Raw genomic sequence first — 23,649 nt, 5'->3', positions numbered from 1 at the left:
CTTTCTTGTCCCGATATCAAGAGATCTGAGCTCGTTCTTCGTCCATGGAACTACTCCAAATGAATAGAGTAGTACCGGGACGGCAAGGATGTTAGTTGCAGACACTTTATTCCTCGCCGACAGTTCGGAAGACCAAATCTGTCGGATGAGACGTTTGTATCTGCTTCGGAGAGTGTCCTTTATAGATGTCACATCCTGAATGCGGCTCTGTGGCACGCCCAGGTATGTATAAGTCTCTCCAGCGCAAAGGTGTCGTATGGCGCTTCTATCAACGAGCTCAGGATCTTCAGGGATGCCATTAAGTTTTCCTCGCTTCAAATGAACCTTGGCGCATTTGTCTAACCCAAATTCCATATATATATATATATAAACAACAGAACGCGCAGGGCTCCCGACAATGGGTCGCAGTGATCCCAGATCTGAAACGAGACGTGGTCCAATACTATGACACGTCTATGTCCGTGTGAATATGGCAGGAGCTATGTCCGTGTGAATATAGTAGGAGACGATGTAAATGAGTTGTGCGCGCAACCCATTTCTCCTCTTCTGAATTTGAAAACTCGAAGGTGGTCGATTGCCTGTCGGAACACTTCGGCGCTTCTATTTATATCTCTATTTGCTATGAAATAAAATGAAGAGATTGGGATTTTAATATTTCCAGATTTCGATGCTGGGCTGGCGTTTCTCATGATTTGAATACTTCGCGCGCCTCTTTAATGCGTGTATTTTGAAATTACGTTACTTCAAGTATAAAATATAAATTATATAAATATTAATACTATTATATATATATTATTAATTATACGATTATAATTATGCTATATTATAAAAGTCTTATTTAAATCTTGATCCGCATTTGAAAGAAATTAAAGAAATTGGTGATTTTGGAATTTATCTCGCTTGGATAAAAACTCAATTATTTGATTAAAAAATTAATTATTTTGTTAAAAATGTAACTGTTTTGTAAAAAAAGTCCTCTTTTCTATCAAAAATTCAACTACTTTGTTAAAAATTTTATTTCTTTTATTTGAATGTTCATCTCTTTCGTTGAAAATACATTTTTGAAACTGACAATTAATCTATACCATTTTTGGTTAAAAAATCATGTATTTTGTTAACAATTCGTCTTTCTTTGTAGAAATTAAATTGCTTGATGGAAAATTTATACTTTTTGATTATAAATTACATTTTTCGGTTGAATTATCAACTTTAAATATTTTTTGGTTGCAAAGTCGTTTTTTTGTAAATGCAACTATCTTGTAAAAAATTAAAAACATAATTTTTGGGTGGAAAATTCGATTATTCACTTAAAGTTGAACTACTTAGTAAAAAAATTAATTTTTTCTTATTAAGGATTCATAATTATAGTTCAAAATTCAACTATTTGTATTTAAAATAGGTTAAAAATTCAGCTTTTTTGTAGATAATACTCTTTTTTACTTTGAAATTTAAAAATGTATTAAAATGAAATTGACCTTTTTTAGTAGAAATTTAATCTTTTTGGTTAAAAATGTATCATTTTTGGTCAAAAATGCAATTGTTTCGTTAAAATATGAACTGTACATCTTCTTGAGTTTAAAAGTCGATTATTTCACTAAGAGTTGAACTACTTTGTAAAGAAAAGACTTTTTTTAACAAGGTTTTATAATTATAGTTGAAAATTTAACTATTTAGTTGAAAGTTTAACTCTTTGATTCAAAACTCATATTTTCTACTTAAGAAATTCAACTTTCTGTAGATAATTCGTCTTCTTGACTTTAAAATTAAATAATTTCGTTGAAAATTCATGTATTTTGTTTGAAATTTGTCTTTTTTGGTAGATCATTAATTTTCTTGGCTGAAAATTCATGTTATTGGTTGACACTTCAACAACTTTGTTGAAAATAAATTTTTTACGTTGAAAATTATTTATCTTCATCTGAAAATGTGACTATTATAGGATTGATTAAAAATTAATCGTACATATTGGGTAAGTTTGAAAATCGTTTCTTTTATAGAACATTAATCTTCTTGTCAAAAATTCACCTTTTCCCTTGAAAATTTAACAATTTCGTTCAAAATTTGTTTTTTTTCCTCGTTTAATTCAATTTTTTATCACAGCTTTTATCTGGAAATTGAACTATTCCATTTTTGGTTAAACTGTATCCTGTAAATTGTATTAGTTACAACACCAATTATTTGTTAGAAAATTAATTCATTTGTTTTCGATTAGGACTTGAAATATTATTTTAGTCTAAAATTTTTTATTTTTAACCCATTCAATTTGAAATTTTTTAATTAAAAACAGAAAATTTCGTTAATTATCAGCAATATTTGACCGTTCATTTAAAACAATCCATTACAAACAACTGTTAAAAACTACAAATTTGAGCAGAATGGTTCGAAATAGAATACCTTGAATTGGTAAATTTGTAATGAGCTGAATATAAAGTTTAAACGCTACAACTTTAATTTAAAAAAAGATTCAGAATTAATTTAAAACTTGAAATTATTTCAAATAATTTGAAACACGATTTAGACTTTTGCAGGTTTAAAAAAATAATAAGCTTTTTGAGAATTGTACAGTATTTAAAAAGAATAACAAAAATTGTTGCGATTGCTAAGAACATTGAAAATGATTTTTTATTTTGACAAATAAATTTTATGTGAGTATTTGAAAACATTTTAAAAATTAAAAAAAAAGAATCCGGAAGATTTTAAGAAAATTTTTTTATTTTACAGTTTTTTTAATTTTAGGAAAAAATATAATTAACAAAATATATCAATTTGCAACCAAAAAGTTTACTTTTTAACAAATTAAATTAATTTTCTATCAAATAATTGGTGTTTTAACTAATACAATGTACAGGATAAAGTTTTAACCAAAAATTGAGTAGTTCAATTTCTAGATAAAAACTGTGATAACAAATTAAATTGAACAAGAAAAAAAAACGAATTTTCAACAAAATTGTCAAATTTTCAAGGGAAAAGATGAATTTTTGACCAAGAAGATTCATGTTCTATATAAAAAAAAACAATTTTACAACTTAACCAACATATACGATTAATTTTTAATCAATCATATAATCGTTACATTTTCAGATAAAAATAAATAATTTTTGACAGAAAAAAATTAATTTTAAACAAAGTTGTTAAATTGTCAACCAATCAGATGAATTTTCGACCAAGAAAATTAATCAAAGAATTAAACTTCCAACCAAATAGTTAAATTTTCAACCATAATTAAAAAACCTTGTTAAAAAAACGTATTTGTTTACAAAGTAGTTCAAATCTTAGTGAATTAATCGACTTTTAAACTCAAGAAGATGTCCCAAACAAGGTCAATTTCCAACAAAATACACGAACTTTCAACGAAATTATTTAATTTTAAAGTCAAAAAGAGTATTATCTACAAAAAGCTGAATTTTTAACCTAATTTAAAGGCAAATAGTTGAATTTTAAACTATAATTATGAATCCTTAATAAGAAAGAATTAATTTTTTTACAAAGTATTTCAACTTTAAGTCAATAATCGAATTTTCCACCCAAAAATTATTATTTTAATTTTTAACAATATAGTTGCATTTACAACAAAACGACTTTGCAACCCAAAAATATTTACAGTTGATAATTCAACCGAAAATTGTAATTTTTAATTAAAAAGTATAAATTTTCCATAAAAAAATTAAGGTATACAAAGAAAGACGAATTTGTAACAAAATACATGATTTTTAAACCAAAAATGGTATAGATTAATTATAAGTTTCAAAAATGTATTTTTAACGAAAGAGATGAACCTTCAAATAAAAAAATAAACATTTTAACAAAGTAGTTGAACTTTTGATAGAAAAGAGGACTTCTTTACAAAATAGTTACATTTTCAACAAAATAATTAATTTTTCAATCAAATAATTGAGTTTTTATCCAAACGAGATGAATTCCAATATCGCCAATTTCTTCAATTTCTTTCAAATGTGGATCAAGATATAAATAAGACTATTATAATATAACATAATTATAATATTATCATTATTAATGTATGTATATATTTATATATATAATAGTATTAATATTTATATAATTTATATTTTATACTTGAAATAACATAACCTCAAAATATACTCATATAAAGAGGCGCGCGAAGTATTTAAATCATGAGAATTGCCTGCATCGAAATCTGGAAATATTAAAATCCCAAACTCTTCATTTTATTTCAAAGCAGATAGAGATATAAATAGAACCGTCGAAGTGCTCCGACCGGCAATCGTGCACCTTCGAGTTTTCAAATTCAGAAGAGGAGAATTGGGTTGCGCGCACAACTCATTTACATCGTCTCCTACTATATTCACACGGACATAGCCCTGTCATAGTTTTGGACCACATCTCGTTTCAGATCTAGGATCACTGGTAGCGTCCAGTCTCGCTTCGAGTTCTCTCGGCAACTAAGAAGCGAGCCTCTCTCTTTATCAATCCCTCTCTTATCCCCTCTTTTATCATAACTTTTTCTATTTTTCCTCGGTTTAATAAGTCGAACGCCGCCTTCAAGTCCACGAACATTGCTGTCATTGCCCCTTTTTCCCTTTTAATTCTCTTATTTACTAGATAGTTCAGAATATATATGTTGTCCATTACCCCCATTCCTTTTCTAAACCCTGTCTGATTCGGTGACTCGATCTTTTTTTCTTCAACTTCTGTCTTTAATCTTTCCGACAAAATAGTTACATATACTTTATACAGTGTTGACATCAACGGTACTCCCCTATAATCTTTAACCTCCTCTCCCTTGCCTTTCTTTATTATTGGTATAACTACTCCTTTTTTCCATAACTCCGGCCACCCCTCCCCTCTCCATACTCTATTACACATTATCCATGCCCATTCCTAGTTCCTCCTCTCCATATTTCCATACTTCATTTGGAATCTCATCTATACCAGGTGCCTTTCCATCCTTCATTATTCCTAAAACTTTAACTATTTCTTCCCTTAAAATTTCCTCTTCCTCGTCTCTTTCTCTACCATATTTTGCTCCCTTTACAACTTTTCTCCCTACTCCTCCTAGCAAATCCAAAAAATATTTCTTCCATTCTATCATTTCAATATCTTGATTTACTCTTTTTCTTTCTCTATTTACTACCTTCCATACCTCTTCTTCCGTCCTAGCCTTCTCCGCCTATTGTTTGTGAACTCTAATCCTATTTTTATTTCTCCTATCATTTTTCCCATCTCCTCGTCCACATTTCCCTCTCCCATTTTGATATTTCTTATTTTTTCTCTAAACTGTTCTTTTCTTTCCCTTGATCAATCCCCTTTTCCTAAACTTTTTACAATTGCTCCCCTTTTACTCATATTGCTATTCCTTTTTTGTCCCTCTAATGTCACTATTAAGGGAAAATGATCCGAATCAACATGTTCTCCTACCTCTAGTTTCTTAACCTTCTCTCTTATCTCATCATCCACTATCACATAATCAATTACCGTTCCCCTTTCACTTCCTGAGCGTGTATATTCTCCTTTTTCATCCCCTTCTATATTCACGTTTAAGATATACCATCCCAACTCCTCCAAGCTCTTCAACAACTTTTTTTCCTCCCCATTAAGTACTTTATCTTTGGATTTTCTTCCTCTCTCTTCTCCCCATTGCCTTCCTCCTCTGTCTCCTGTTCTCGCATTGAAATCACCACCTATTATCATCCTAATCTCTTCTTTATTTTCTTCAATTATTTCTTTAATCTCCTCTGCTTTTTCCTGCATATCACTGTTCACATAAATCCCACTACCTTCCACTTCTCTCCTCCCATCGTAACCTCTTCTACTATTTCTCCTTCTTTTTGTTCATTCCTGTCTTTCTTATCTCTCCCTGCTATACATTCATTCCTTACTCCCATCATTATTCCTCCCATTGCTCTGCCCTTTTTATTCTCCCTCTTTGCATTTTGCACTTGCCATTTGTAACCTCTTGGTAACCTTCCCCTTACTCTTTCCCATCCCTTTTCAGCTAACCACGTCTCCATCCTTATAACTACATCCCATTGTGTCAAATTTCTCATAAACTCCTTATCCTTTCTCTCTAATCCTGCTATATTCCAGTAACATATCTTCCATTCTTCCCTACTTTCGTTTCTCATATTTTTTTCCTTCTTACTATTTCTTATTTTCCTATCTCCCATTCCTTCCTCTTCTAGTTTCCCTGCACCTCATTTCTTACTATCCCTTCCCTTTCTTCATCCCAATTCCACCATACTCCATCTATTTTAATTCTCCCACACTTAACTCATGTACTCTTTCCCTTTTTTCTTTCCTCTTTCGCTATTTTCCTTAATTTATACTGCATCTTCCTTTCTACCCATGTCAAATCATCCTCTATTCTCTCCGGACTACCATATAATAACCTCTTCTTTGTCATCACCTCCCTCTTATGTTCCCAATTCTTTAGTTTCACCAGTACCATTATCTCCTCTCTTCTCACTTCCCTTCATATATTTCGCATTTCCTCTATCTGTACCTTAGCATCAATCCTTTTTAGTACTTCGTCCACACCTTCCTTCAGCTCCTTCCCCTCTAATCTTATACCCTTTATCACTATGTTTAATTTTCTTTCTTCCCTCTCTTTCCTATCTATTCTTTGTTCTATGTTTCTAAGCTTTTCCATCTCCTGATTCCTACTGTCGCCTCCACTGCAATTCCCGTTCGAGATTTCAAGTTTCTTCATCCTACCTCTTGTCTCCTCTACCTTTGTATTATTAACTTCTTCCTGCTTCTCTAGTTTTTTCTCCAATGACTCCATCCTCTTTTCTAAATTTTCCCGGATTTCTTCCCATTTTTTTTATTTCTTTCTTAACTTCAGCCATTTCCCATCTAATTTCCTTCTTTAATTCCTCTCCCCTTCTCTCCTGCTTTTCTTCATAAATTCCCATTACCTCTATCATCACTTCTCTAATTTCCTTTAGTCTTTTTTCTTTCATCGACACTTCATTTTCATCTCCGCTATCGTCAGCACCCTCCCTGTTATCGCATTTTCCTACCAAACTCTGCTTTTTCGGCGGCGATCCAAACATTTTCTGGTATTTTACACTAGCCCCGATATCTTCCTTCTCTTCACTGCATTTCCTCTCCCCTCTCTTCCGTTTGATAAATGCTTCTATTGATACAATGTACTGAACACTTCCTGCTCTAACTCTGTTTCTTCCGCGGAGATACTCGCTCCGCTACCCATTAATCAAATTCAAACTTTCCCGCCTTCTATACTTCCCTGCCTCTACCGTCGCTGTCTGGTACCTGTCACGCCTTTCTTTGACGCTACCCAACCCTGCTACTACCAAGCCGTCATTACAGTCTTCCCACCCTGTCACAAATCTCCAAACAAATTTCCACACAACTCTGTCTCACTTCTCCAAAATATCTACCTCCCCTACGCAATCTCACAATCCCTCAATTAGATCTCTCACCTCCACACCCTTCTACACACTTCCACAATCCAATCACCTCAAATATAACCACAATATTAGAAAAACTCAGCATTTCACTTAAAACTGTTTAATTTAAAAGTGTTAGTACCTTCCAGTTTATACGTGTAAGGTATTGAGCATTTGAATACACCATTTTTGAATTGAAAACTTTTAAACTTCAATTTTAAAAGTTTGGAATTCTAGGGTTTCACTTCGAATGCTTCAATTTGTTGTGTATTGTTTATTACTTTATATGGAAAAATGTTTAAAAAATAGTTTGATTTTTTTAAATTTCATTGGCCGTGAAAAATGTTTGCGAACCGGGAAATGACCGGGATTTTTTTTCTTCGATTTAAACGGCAAGTAACAATTTTTTTGAAGTGTTTTTTTTTTGTTACAAAATACTAAGCAATTCTAATATACATCGAGGTAAAAGGATTGTTTAAAAATCGTATTTTTAAATTAGATTTTTATCCCCATTAAAAATAAAGACTTTTATGATTAAGCTATTACTTATGACATTCACCAAAATATCTTGGGTGGAACCATCTAAAAAGTGATAATTATTTTTTTTTAATTAAGACGATTATCAGAAACCATAAAAATCTAACCTCAAAAGTAAAACTCAGATTTCTCCGAACTGAATGACTTTTTTATTAAACTTTTTCTTTCTATATTCCGTAACTCTACGTATCACTGGGATGGTACGTACATTTATTTTTATTGAGTATTTCATTTCTTATTATTATCTCGAGTTAAAAAAAAAAGTGTTAACCCGATTCGGAGGTGAAATTAAATTTTTTATAAATGGCGATATGAATTTGACGCAAATTTTTACTGCTGTCAGGCACAATTTTCATTTTGTCAGTTACTCCCTCTTGCCTTTCCACTTTTTAGATATAATATGAAATCACATTGTATCAATTAAAAATCTCCTTTATTGTTAGCAGACTGTTCAAAATTACAATAAATGTTGGCAAACCCCTATGATATTTCATACTGTAAAATTTACGGACCCGCGTAATTCTATTACAAACTTAAATGCTGGTCTGAATTTAATTTATTTCCTCATCAATGTTCTAATATATCCATTGCAAGTTCTTTTTGAATTCATTCTTTTAATATTCTCATAATATTTCTTCCTACATACTGATTTTCCTATAACAGTTCGCCGAAAAATCTTACCACGTCTTGCGCGTCAAACTCAATCTGCGCGGTCAAACTAACAAAATGGTGGAATTAAGCGGTTGCGTGATTTCAACGAAACAAGGCCCTCAAGTGACTAGACCATGTATTTATTAGATAATAACTCCGCCTACGCTCATAATCCAAGAAACCTTGGTCTCGTCACGCGGAACTTAAAAAAGTGAACTAATCAAATGGCCCGTAGAGATTCGTAAAGTGACCTACATTTTTAAAAGGACGTTAGGTGGGCGTTTAAACAGTGTTTAACGCTACATGTGCGAATTGCAGAAAAACTCGAAAACAGTCTTATAAATAATCAAATAAAGCTAAAATGAAAATCAGAAACATGTCACTTATATTTATAAAGAATATCAAAGCCGGAAAAGCGTGCTATTAAAAAATTGTAAGTGCTTTGCAACATATTTGTAGAATTATAATTCCGTACTATGCACACTGTCGATTTTGGAAATAAAGAAGAGGGTATACTAATTTTCTTGTAGTGTGTTTTTTATTACTGACTTATAGATCATTTGCAGTAATTGTGTAAAGTCTGCTAAAGTAATGTTTTTATTATTTTAACTATTATAAAAATTAATCATAAATGATTAAAAATTAAATCATTAATTATAATAAATAAAGCAATTATAATGATTGTGATTATAAATTAATAATTGACCTGCCGGATCGAAGAAGTGCAATTTATTTCGCCGGGAGTGGGGAAGCCCCTGGAAGTTTTCAATGGCATTTTCGTAATTTACATTTTAAAGACTATATCTAGATGTATAATTTCATTGCGCATCTTTTTCCCAGAGACAAACAGTTGTATCTTTTTTATTTTTCTTATTAATGCCAAAAAATTGGCTTTTCTCGAAAAATCAATCTTAATTCGTTTTTAACTTCAACTCCTACTTAGTTTGTTTTCAGGATTTTTCAATAAAATGTTCAGAGAATGTAGTTCGAAATGTCCTTCGACTGATAGTGCAAAAGAAACTTTTTAGAATCTTTTTAGACCTTAAATCAGGAATACTTCAGCTTTTGAGTATATCATGACGCGAAATGATTTGAATCGTAAGAAAAGCGTCTCTACGCTGTCATGGTAACCAGCAGGGAGGTCACTTTACGAGACGCGACTTGTACGTATTTCGTTCCACCAAGTTGTAGGACCATAGCTTCTTGGAACATAGCCTACGTTAGAAAGCAATTACGCGGACAGTGTCTGTCCCATGATCCAGTATCCCCAATCTTGGGAACTTTTTAAACTGCGCTTACGACGCGCGGACAACTCGATTGGTCACTGTTAGCGAGCTGATTCTAAATTATATAAATATTTAGATTTAATATTTATAATAAATAATGATAGAGAAATGCCCTAATAAAATTTTCGTGATCCTAAAATAAGATTTTGGAGTGACACATGCAAAAATTTTGATATAAATGAAAAAGAGATTCTGAGTTCAGAGAAATAAATCGTTTCGGTTTGTCCCAATGATTAATCTCCTCTCTGCCGAGTTTTAAAATTAAATTTTTATTTTTTTCCGACGAGTTTACTCAAAATAAAATCACTAAAATTACCAAAAATTAATTAAGAATAAGTAATTACTGCAATGATAAATGTTATATCATATATTTTTTTAATAACTTGAAGAAGATCTGAATTACGATTACTAATTAATTATTGTGTAAATATTATAAAGTACGTAATATTGCAAAGAAAATAATCAAATCATATTTATAATATTAAAAATAATGTTTTTTGTCTAAAACTAAAACTTCTTATTACCTTTTTATTACAATTTTGTGATATTTAAAATTCTAAATTGAAGAAACAATTTTTTCTGAAGTCAGAATTATTAATTTTTTTTGCATGAAAATTACATTATTTTTCCATCTGTTCGTCCAAAATTCTAATTTCGGATTATAAAATTACTTTAGATGCATTTTCCTATAATTATTTGTCATAAATATTAAATCTGAATATTCATATAATTCAAAATCAGCGCGCTAACAGTGACCAATCGGTTTGTCGGCGCGACGCAAGCGCAGTTTAAAAAGTTTCCAAGATTGAGGACACTGCCATAATCAGTGATCCCAACTTTGGCATTGTGCTGATCCACGAAGGAATAATGAGACCCAATTGCCAGTGGGAAGCCATTTAAAACTGGCAGTAGAAACATTACCGTAAGAGATATGCACATTACAGGAAGATCTTAAATTTTCGTGTGCATGTGCGCAGTTGTCCTCTTCCTGTACATGGAAAAGTGTGTGAGTGAAAAAGTTTGTCAACTTGACGTAAGTTAGAGAGTATCTGTTCTTTTGTTGATCATCATAGGAAAGATACACGAAATAAATATATAAAAAGTATTTTCGATATTTGTTTGAAAAATGTGTGAACAGATTTTGAGAAGGAAAAGTATAGGTAAGTATCTTTTAAATTTGTAATATGATAAAGAAATAATTGAAGTAATATAACTTGATTGAAAAGCTTAAAGTTTTTCCGAAACGTAAACATGAAAAATATTATAATTTCATTAAAAGTTATTATGAGGTAACTCAGTTTAGAAATTGGTAAATTACGCATTTATAAGCATGTGCACAGTTTAATCAGCACGGATAATTGCAAATAATGTGACATTATAATGAAGCGCTCTACCGATATAAATTCAGAGTATATGCTAAAGATTCTCAAAGCTCTGAGAAATTCTCAGCAGGCACTCAGGTAGTGAGTAAAGGTTAAATTTCTAAATCATTTCTATTAAAACTAAATTACAGTTATGCAAAACAATAAAATGTATAATATAAAAATATGTAAGTATACAACTGCTCACCTGCGCCCGAAAATTTAAGATCTACCTGTAATGTGCATACCACTTACGGTAATGTTTCTATTGCCAATTGTGGAAGCGGAGTTAGGTCTCCTTATTATTCCTTCGTGGGCTGATCAGCTCCCATCGCTTTATTTCTTCATCTTGGATAATTAAGGGGGCAAACTTAAGTGATTTAAAAATGTAAAACGATAGAATTTTAAATCCATTAAAAATACAAATTTTTGTGATCAAGCAAATTTATTATGATATTCAAAAGCACCTCAGGACGTCTCATCAGTAAAAAAAATTTACAATTTTTCTAAAAATTTTAAAACGATTTTCAGATACCTTAAAATTCTAACCTCAAAAGTAAAACTAAGTTTTCTTCAGCCCTGTCTTACTTCCCGTGTTTACAACGGCGAAACTTGCCTCCCTTAGTGATTATAATTTCTATGTGCAAAATTTACTCACCAGAGCACGTTGGACGCGCCACATTATACAAAAGCATTGTGATGAACGGGTGATTTTCTCAAAAATTTAACGAATGATTTATTTATTTGTAAGTGAGTGATAATGGTGCGATTACGTCATTTTGTGAAATTAATTGAATTAATATTGATCATATTATCAATGTCAAAAGTGCAAATTCAATGGGCACTCGTGTATTGTGCCGAAGTGTAAGTCAGGTTATGGTACACAATTAGAAGGTGAAAATGAAATAATGCACGAAAATTTATTTAATATTAGGCTAAAAAACAACATACGAAATATAGAGATAGACAATAATAACTAATTTTCAATAATCTATAAAAACAGGCGTTATAAAGCCGAAGTTCGAGATAAATTACTTTGGATCAGAATTACTTATTTCATCATGGTTATTTGATATTTTATGCTTTCTTTCAGCTTCAATAACAAAGTGTGGTTTTTTTTAAATTTGTATATTTGTTAGCTTAAGTTAGCTTATCTTTTTTCTTAAAAAATGTCCTAAACTCCAAGTCGTTGATCTTGGTTAGGAAGAAGTAGTTTAAAAAATAGGTAACAGTATTTAATGAAATCTTGTTTTATTTATAATTCATTAAAAAATTTAATTTAAACAAATAAAGGAGAAGAATTTATTTATTTATTTATTTTGAAATATCTTTTCATCGTCTTGAAGAAAAAAACAGCCAAGCTTTGCGACACTTAATTAGACTTCAAATTAATACATGGAACTGGAATTCAAATTATTAATTTAAAAAATAGATATTATCATATTTTATAATTGATAATGAATATGAATCGTAATATTTTAAAAAATTTAATAAAGTATTTTTATAGCGTGCCGCTTGCAGTGCCGCTCTGGTGAGAAAATTTCGCACATAAAAACTCTAATCACTAAGGAACCGCCATTTTTCTTAGTGGTCTGGGAGTTTAAAATTGCATGCTCTACTGGTAGTCACTGCGCGAACCAAAAAAATATGGCCCTCAGGAGTATACAGTTGGCTATGTTTTTAAATGAGAGTCAGACGATATTTTGCTTTTAAATAAAGCAAAATTGACATCATTTTCAACAGTGAGCATATAAATCCTTGTGACTGAGATTATAACATTTTGGTCACAAATATTTCTCACCTGTTACAGCACAGCAGGACAGCTACTGTATGTTTACACGATTGACTGGTACCGGTTTTGCATGAACATGTCATTTTCTCAGTAGACACGGAATATTCTACATTCGAGTCATTATTACAGTTATTCCTAATTTTTAATCTGCCAGTTATCGTGTGTGGATCTTTTGTTAAGGCACTTCCTGGATGACGGCGTAGCTTTCATGAACTCGCACAGAGTATCTAAGCGCAGTGACACCATTTTTCAAATCCTTAATTATTAATAATACCTTGTTTTTTTCCGACTCCCATTTAAAACCATACTAATGTGTATACTCCGGCGGCCATGTTTTCTGAGCGACACGAGCGCTCTCCGTCCCACGGTGTTATTTTTCTTTCCCAATAGGGCTGGATTTCTCCGAAGTGAATATTTTGTTATCAATATTTTTCCCTCTTGTACATCAGCTACTCATAAATTCGAAAATTGGAAATCTTATAGGTTCTTGTCCTGAGGAAATAACCTAAAGAAGAAGTAGAAATAATAAATTCTTCCAGCTCAAAGCTATTTTGCCACTTGCATATAGACCTTACAAACTTTTCTGTAAAATTTACGGACCTGCGTAATTCTATTTTAGACCTCTGTCACTTTTGCATCTAGTTTTTTAAAAGAATTGGCGGCATGATACTTATTTATACATAGTTAAACTGATATATTGAAAATGTAATTGAATGTAATTAATCGTGGAATTAATATTTTTCATAGGATAAATTTCTAGCTGCTTTGTCATTTTATGGCAAAACTTTATTGGTTGAAAACCAAGATACGAACTCGATGTGTCAGATTAATTCATTACTTTATTCAAATATGACCTCCGTGAAAACGTACCCCTAAAAATCAAAATTTGTATGTACTTTTCATCAGTCTAATTTAGTATTATTCACAAACTTCCATTGTGTTCTGAATATAATCTATTTTTTATCGTTTTTTTTTGTTGTCGAATTCATTCTTCTAATATTTTCTTACTATTTCTTCGTAGCAGCCCTATACATCGCCTCCGCTCTTTCAATTCTTTTAGAATCCGGAGGGGTTTCGTATTCCAAATAAATGCAATAGATGGCGCTCCGATCATGTGGGCCTGTTTTTGCATTCTTATGTATAGCAAAAATACTATAATTCCTTCAAAACTTGATACTTTTTAGGAATATAAAAGGAAGTTCCAAGTTTTTAGTAACAATAGGAGCAGCTGTTATTGTTAATCCAGAAAATGCACGAAAGCATCTAATTTAATAATAGCAAAATTGAATATAAAGATGAGTACTTTGGAAACCGTTTGAATTGTATTCATTTTCTTCTATTGTCTATTTTTCTAATGTAATTAATTAATTTTATAAGCAATTGCAATTAATGCAAATTTCAAAAATTGATTGATAAAATTACTCAACTACTAATAATAATATTAATAATAATATTTAAGCATTAGTAATTAGCCTTATAATATACTTTTTTATTCATTCATCTGGACATTTCCGTTCTCTAAAAAATATATATTTATACGTAATTTATTTATGATCAAGTTGGAGACTTAAATAGGAAACTGGAAAAGACAAAAAAACGGGAAATTACCGAGAATTAAACTAATTTTTACTTAATCTACAATAAAAGGGAGTTAGTAAAGAAATAAAATTTCCTTTGGGACAAGGAATTCTCCACATGGAAAGGGAATTTTTTTTAAGATTAAAAACTGGGATTTAGAAGAAAGAAGTTTAAAAATCTTTGTTCCAAGTCAACTTCATCACAATTTGTAGCCGAATAAATTATTTATTGTGTTGAAAGTTTTTTAAAATTATTAGTGCGAAATCATAGCATTAAAATGTGTAGCTCCGGGCTTGGCGTCAGATTATAACAGCAAATAGCTCATTTTCCAACCAAAAAAATTAATTTTTAATCAAAATAATGAATCTTTAATTAACATAATAATAATTTTCAACAAACGAGTTCATTTTTCAACCAAGTAAATTTATTTCTAACCTGAAAGATTAATTTTAATCTGAAATGGTAAATATTTAACTGGAATACTTTAATTTTTCACCAAAAAGAAGAATTTTGAAATAAGAAGGTTAACTTTCAAAGAACAAACTCATTTTCTACAAAAAATGTCGATTTGCTACCAGTAAGTAGATTTTTTAACATCATACGTGAATTTTCGACGAAATAAATGAATTTTAAATTTGCAAAGACAAATTTACATCAAAATTGTTTAAATTTGAACTAGAAAAGGTCATTTTCCTACCCGAAACAGTTTTATTTTTTATTGGAATAGTTACGTTTTTATATAAAAAATTGATATTAAACAAACTAGTTATATTTTTAAAAAGATATGAATTTTCAATTAATATGATGAATCTTTAAACAATAAAGTTAATTTCTAGCACAAAAATTGAGCTTCCAACCGCAAATAGTTGCATTAAAAAAAGTAAATTTTTAACAAAAAATGTAAAAAAAAAATATATTATAATTTAGAAATATTTCATTTCCAAAGTGCTACTTCTACTCTAAAAACTACACGAAGCACTCTCTTTTTTAAATCTCGGGAGAAGAAACTTTTAAATTGTGACGAATTTTGGCTTGGAACATGGATTTTTTAAATTCATTTCTTCTAAATTCCATTTTGCATTCTTTAACAAAATTCCCATTATATGTCGAAAATTCCTTGTCCCAAGGGAAATTGTAGTAGTAATTAATTAAAAAGTGCATTATAAGGCTTATTACTAATGTTTAAATATCATGATTTCTATTATTATTAGTTAATTAATATTATCAATCAATGATTGAAATTTGCACCAATTACAATTATTTTTAAAACTAATTAATGACATTAGCAAAATAAACAATAGAAAATATGAATTTAATTCAAACTGTTTTCGAAATACTAATCCTAAAGGTACCTTTTCACGGAGACTTCTTTTGAATTAATCGTGGAATTAATACTTTTCATAAGATTAATTTCTAGCTGCTTTGCTGACTTAAGGCAAATTTGATTGGTTGAAAACAGCCCCATGCATCGCCCCCACTTTTCTGTTTTCTTACGATCCGGAGGGGAACTGTCGGTCAAACTAATCCAACAGATGGCACCACCAAAAGTAGGTCTGTCTCTTTCATTGAATTGCATTAAGAAAAAGCAAAAATAATTAAAAACTTGAGGCTGTTTTAGAATAAACAAAAAAACAAATATAACTTAAAAATTAGAGTAACTATTACTAATTATTAAAAACAAGAAAGAGTCATAAAAATATATAGTTTTTATATGAATAAAATTAAATTTTAAGATACATTTTGAAAGCAGTTCGAACTTCCTATTTCTATGATTTATTTTGCTGATATTATTGATTTTATTATGATTTCTAGTTAAAAAAAATTATTTACTGTTAAAATTATTAATGTAGCTATTGAAAAAATTATTAATACTTAAGTCCTCAATGACAAAATTATTGAAGACATATACATGATCAGAAGAATTAATAAAAAATATATCACTTATATCCTATATAAATATAATAATAATTAAAATATGTAAGACTACAACTTAAGTTACAAAGTACTTAACAATTTCAAGTTTTGAAAGAAGTATTTAAAAAAAGTAATTGCAATTTTAATTTAAATGTTTGGATGGAATAATTTGGTAAAAAATCATTGACAAGACTGACAAATGAGATAACGGATTTAATATTATTTAATATAATGTATATATTTGTTTAAATTGTTAATTATATTATTGCAAATCTCATTTCTAAAATAAACAGACTATAAGCTATTAAACTCTATGAATAAACGTACTGCACTCATGACGCACAATTGGAGGAAATGCACTTTTTTCAGTCGAAAATGTCCAGAGCCTTCAATTTTCTTGCGATTTTGAATTTTTTGTTTTAAATTAAAGATTTTTTTAGGGACTAATAGAATACAAATAATGTGTTTATCAATTCATTTGTTTGTTATAAACCAATTTAATTAACAAATTGACAAATAATCTTATGATCGATAAAAAATTTGCTTGCTAAAAATGCTTGACTTTAATGTAGGAATGACATTTAATAACAAAAATACATCAAAAGTTTATAATAACCAAATTTGCTAAACAATTTTTGTGGCAAAATATTAGAATTTGAGATTTTCAACTTATAATTTCCTTCAATGGCCAGAACAACTTCAGGTATTACTTAAAATAATAAATATTTAATAATATTTGATAAAATATTACAATTTAAATTTTTGTTAACAAATTAGATAAGCAAATTCAAAATTTTGGTTCTTTCTCCATAAAAATTTGTTTTCTGCACTAAAAATGTTTTAATCTGTTGGACGAATGACTGATAGTCACAAAAATATTTGAGAAGTTAACAATAACAATTCTCGTGACAAAATATTCAAATGTAAGTTTTTATAAAAAAGTTTATTTTCTTTAATTGCTACAATAGCTACGAATATTCCTAAAAAAATGTATCTTTGATAACATTTAGTAGAATATAACAACTTGCATGTTTATAAACAATTTACATAAACAATTTCCAAATTTTGGCAGTTTCACTTGGAAAAAGTCGGGTTTTCATTCGTAATAGATTGAAAATGAATCATAACACTGCATGCTAAGATTCACTCAATACAAAATCTTTTGACAATAATCCACCGACTTGAACATCAAAGAAAATTTAAATTTGATGAAACCTTAAGTTTCAATATTTTGTCAGAAGTATTGTTAATAAGAATGGTTATTGTTAACTTTGCTAATATTCTTGTAACCAGCAGTCATTCGTCCAAAAACTTAAAATATTTCCAGTGCAAAAAAAAATAAAAATTTCTATGCCAAAGGGCCAAAATTTTAAATCTGTTCATCTGATTTGCTTGCTAAACATTGATTTAAGACAATATTAAGTTTTCCTGATCAGTTATTAAAACGTAAAAAATTGTTATATACGAAATTTTAGTTTTTCCATACTTTGAGTGGAAAAATTATTAATAAAAAAATAGTGGAGACAAAAGTTCGGAAAGTTAAGATCTATAGAATTGAATAATCTTTAATTTAAAATAAAAAAATTCATAATCGCAAGAAAATTGAAGGCTCTGGACATGTTTGAATGAAAAAAGTACCTTTGCTCCAACTGTGCATCATGAGTACAGTACGTTTGTTTATAGAGTTTAATAGCTTATAGTCGGTTTATTTTATGAATGAGGCTTGCAATAATATCGTTAATAGTTTAATTCCAAATGTCCTTTAAATTTAAATTTTTTAATAAAATTATTAGGGGTTGTATGCAGCGAGAAAAAAAAACTTTCAAGATTATGCAATAAATAAATTATTGAGCTGCATAATTGTATATATGATTTTCGATTAAATATAAATAAATATATTCATTATATTAAATATTATTAAATCCGTTTTCTCTTTTATCAGTCTTGTCATTGAATTTTTACCAAATTATTCCTTCCAAACATTTTAATCAAAATTACCATTTGGGTAGGCCTGTCTTTGCATTGGTATGTGTAGATAATTTATTAAAATTCATTAAAAACTTGATACTTTTTATGAATATACAAGGAAGAACAAAGTGTTCAGTAACAATAAGAGCAGCTGTAATTAGTAATCGAAAAAACTGCATTACAACATATAATTTAATATTATGAAAATTGTATACAAGGGTACCTTTTCACGGAGGTCGAATTTGAATAAACTGATGAATTCATTTGATACTAGGTTCTCGACCATCCCCCTGCCTCGATCGTGTATGTGTATGCAGTAGTAGTTTTCTTACGATCCGGAGGGGAACTATCGGTCAAACTAATCCAACAGATGGCGCCACCAAAAGTAGGCCTGTCTTTTTCATTGCATTGCATTAAGAAAAAGCAAAATGTAATGATTTTTTTTTTTAAATAATAAAAAAAAACCATTACCATTACTTTTTCAAAATGTATCTCAAAATTAAGTTTTATTCATATTAAACTACATATTCTTATTACTTTTCCTTTTTTTAAATAATGAGTAATAGTAACTCTTATTTTTAGATATATTTTTTTCTGGTTTATTTGCAAACAGCATCAAGTTTTTAATTATTTTTGCTTTTTCTTAATGCAATGCAATGAAAAAGACAGACCTACTTTTGGTGGCGCCATCTGTTGGATTAGTTTGACCGATAGTTCCCCTCCGGATCGTAAGAAAACTACTACTGCATACACATACACGATCGAGGCAGGGGGATGGTCGAGAACCTAGTATCAAATTAATTCATCAGTTTATTCAAATTCGACCTCCGTGAAAAGGTACCCTTGTATTCAATTTTTCTAATATTAAATTATATGTTGTCATGCAGTTTTTTGGATTACTAATTACAGCTGCTCTTATTGTTACTGAACACTTTGTTCTTCCTTGTATATTCATAACAAGTATCAAGTTTTTAATGAATTTTAATAAATTATCTATACATATCAGTGCAAAGACAGGCCTACCCGATCGGATCGCCATATATTGGACTTATTTGAACTAATACCCGTTCGGTAGTGGGACTCCGATAACTTTCGACTTTTGTCGACCCGAATGGATTGTCGAATACGAATGCCCTAAGCTTTCTATCGACTATCGACGATATTCAAATCGATGAAAGGTGGAAATCGACAGTTTAACATAGGCATCGTCGTCTTCATAATACATTTAATAATAAGATTGCTTTGACTATTTTTTAATTTATTTCACTTTGTCCATGGTATTAAATTATTGGACTCGCGTCCAGAAAAGTAAAGATACACAAATTTAAGATATATAAATTGATGAAACTTCATAATTAAATTTTGAAGTTAAATGTTCGAAAGGGATGGAAGTAGTAGTTTTTAAGCATTGTAGATGATATTAAGGTCAATTTATTTCTTAGAGACGTTCCTGGAACGTTCCGCGGGCATCTTCGGGTCGTTCTGGCCAAACCTTCCACGCACGTTCCCGGGACGTGTACAACGTTCGCTCTTGGTAACATTCCCAGAACACCCCATTGGCTCGTGAAATGAGCTCAACGTTATTGTTTTTTTACCAACAAATATCTCGTAAACTGTAAGAGATAGGTAAAAATCGATGTCATTTTTTATTTTTTAGTGTCGAATATACTACACCATAATATATCCATATTATAAATTGACTTTGATTTTTACCTCTTACGGTTTAAGTGCTATTTATTAATGACAATAATAACAATAGCGTTAAACCCTCTTTGGAACGTTCCAAAGGTGGGGGCATTTTAAACGTCCCGGGAACGTGCCTGGAACATTATTTTTATTAGGGTATTTAGATGATTTCTTTTATATTTAATTACCTTTCAAGTTGAAAGTTTTATTACATATTTTAAAGCTTTTTCAAATTTTGACACTCTAAACATAAACAATAATTTATTTTCATTGTAGGTACTTATAGTATTTTTTCTTTTATAAATAAAGTATGTATATACTTTTGTTATAGAATTGAAATGATGAAATACTGTACTTGTAATATTTCATTTTTTATTCTAGATTTTAATATTGTTACATTTTGCACCATATAGTCCACTATCACTATGATTTTGTTTATTATTTTTTAAGTTTGATCACTTAAATCTTGTTATTAACCATCTTTAAATTTTTTGTGCTTGTTTTCATCATTTTTATTCAACTGAAATATATTACTTGTAACACTGTTTTTTTAATTTGTATCCTTTTTAAGAATTCAATTAATTTGCAAAATGTGTGCTTGATTAATGTTTATTCGACTTCGTTTTAACGGAAAAAATATATATGCAGGGTGTCTACTCAAAGACTTGAAGAAAATCCCCTGACAATTCCACGTTTTTCCAGGTATTTCAAGTTTTTCCAGGTAGAATTCTTTATAGTAACTTTTTAAGTAAAAATATTGCATTTTTAAAAAGATAGATGAATTTTTAACCAAACAGTTGAATTTTGAACTGAAAAAGATCAGTTTTCAACCACAACTACAACTTTGTTAAATTTTCACTAAACATAATTAATTTTTCAAAAAAAGAAATTTGCAACTTTCATTTTTCGAACAAAATATTTAATAAAAGTTTTTTGAATTAAATATTATTTTTAAAAATATGTTCCCTCTTTATAAATTATAACACTGAATAAAATACTCACAACATATGAAAAATATAATTATTTCGTGACTCATCAGAGAAAACAAAAGTTTTAACGAAATTATTTAAGCAATTAAAAAGTAGTATAAAAAAATAACTTCAACTTTTATTATTCGTCAAGTAATAATCACTCAGCTATGAAAAATAATAATGAGATATCTTTTAGACGTAATAAATCCAACGAACGTACGTTCCTTTGGCGTCGTTATTTTATATGGCTTTTGCGTTCGAATTCGCTATCACTATAGCAATCTTTGCTCTAGTTGAGTCGGTTGGCTGGCTCTGTACGGCCTGTACACTAAAAATGTTATGAACACTGATTTACCTAATTATATTCAAATTAAAGAGAGTCTAAAAATATTCTATTTATTATTATTTTAAATTTTCGAGACAATAAATAAATGTAAAAAAATTCTTTTCGTACTTTAGAATTTTAGTTAAATTTCTGAAATTATTTTCAAAAACTAAACTTAAAATTTAAATGAAATTAAGATAAATTAAAAAATTTAATAAAATTTATTTAAATTCCAAATCAAATAAAATTTAGTTGAATTTAAAATTTAAATAAAATTTAGCTAAATTCAACATTTAAATGAAATTTAGGCGAATTTAAGAATTAAATAAAGTTTAGTTAAAATTAATTTCTCGTCTAGTTTCTTTTCAAAGATAAATTTTTTAGATACTAAGTAAATAAGTTTTAAAACAATTTTATTCGTACTTTAAGATTTATTGTAGTGCAATTTTAAAAATTATTTTGTAAAACTAAATTTAAAGATTGAATACAATTTAGATCATTTCAAAAAGTGAATATATGTTAGTTAAATTCAAAATTTAAGTAAAATTTAGTTGAATTTAAGTAAATTTCAGTTAAAATTGTAGATGTTGAATGGTATTGAATGGTGTTAAATTTAAGTACAATTTAGTTCAATAAAAATGAAACTGTCGTTAAATTTTAAATTTGATCGAACGGAATACGAATATATGTGGGTTGTTTCTTGGCTTCAACAATGGAGAGCATTCAAATAAGCTGGAGAAATTAAAAAAATTCCCTTATTTTTATAATAATTAGTTAAATTGAACAAAAAACTCAGGAAAGTAATTAGGTCTAATAGTTCTAAAGTTTTTGGTTTGAAACTTTTCAGAAGTCGACAATTTCAAAATATAAAAGGAAGCGTTTAAACTCCAGCATAACTATTTTGCAAGGAAAAACTTTACCATCCCACAATTTTATTTCAAATTAGAAGTATGTTAGCAATTAAATAATTATTCCATTCAAAATTATTCAGTTTCGAAAATTGGATTATAACTTCAAAGTCTTTGAAATTAAAAGGTTTTAAATGAGAGAAATTTGAAATGAAAACAATTAAAAGCACAGTGTAATTATTTTCTGCAAGAAGCGTAAGAATAAAATAATAATTATTAAAAGAAACTAGTTTATAAATTTAAAATTCAAAATTTCAGTATTTGTAAAATTTCGAATATTCTTCGAGTATAGCCTGTCATTTCAAATAATTTAATTTTAAACGTTTTAAATGAAATCGCTTATGATTCGGCAATATATTTTTTCAGCTTTAGGCTATAAATAATTTAAAGCTGCAATAAACAGATTATTCGAAGTCAAACATCGTGAAAAATTGGAATTAATGTAAAGCCTTTGAAATCGAAAACTTTTTATAAGGAGAGGAATTTTAAATTGAAAGGTTTCAGTATATTTTCAATTTAAAACATTCAAATTGAGTAATTTTATAAACAGAAATTTCAAGAATTATATTATTTGAAATTTTTTCATAGAGTTGACAAATTAAAAATAGAAGCATTAATATTTTTAAAATTTTGAATATGCCTCAAGTATAATCTGATAAATTTAAATTATTTAATTTTGAAATTTTTGAATTGAAGATTGAAAAGCAGAAATCTAAATGTTTTATTTGGGTATTATCAGATTTTGGAGGCCATTAATTTAAGCATAATTAAGTTAGAAGGCTTACAGTTGTCAATTTTACGATATTAAACCCTTATATTCAAAAGCAAATTAAATTTCAATGTTAAAATTTTTAATTGTTTAGGATTTGATTCTTAAATTCAGAATTTGTTCAATGCTTTACATTTTTAATTTTACACTTTCAAAACTTTTTGTTTAATTTGAGTCATCGAGAAAAAAATATTACATTTTAGTAGAAACGACTTTTCTTTACGTAAAAAAATGAATTTAGGAAATATCCCGCGCGCCAAGGTAAACAATCCGTCGAGAGGGAAAAATGGGTTAAGCCAAATCTGCTGTTTGCGTCAAGAAACTCACTATCTTCGTTTTGACGTGAGTCTTCTTTACGTATACGCAGCAACGCGAAAATGACTCTTACGTCAAACTTTAGAGGGTAACTTTTTTCTCCAGACGGCAGAAATAATCACGGCTTATCACATTGAAAAAATTATTTGATAACAAAATTTCGTCAATTATTTATTACATGAAAACATTTGTTTTTG

This window comes from Belonocnema kinseyi, chromosome 9 (genome assembly GCF_010883055.1).
Source record: "Belonocnema kinseyi isolate 2016_QV_RU_SX_M_011 chromosome 9, B_treatae_v1, whole genome shotgun sequence".
Lineage (NCBI taxonomy): Eukaryota > Metazoa > Arthropoda > Insecta > Hymenoptera > Cynipidae > Belonocnema > Belonocnema kinseyi.
Note: the sequence above shows the minus strand (reverse complement) of the source record.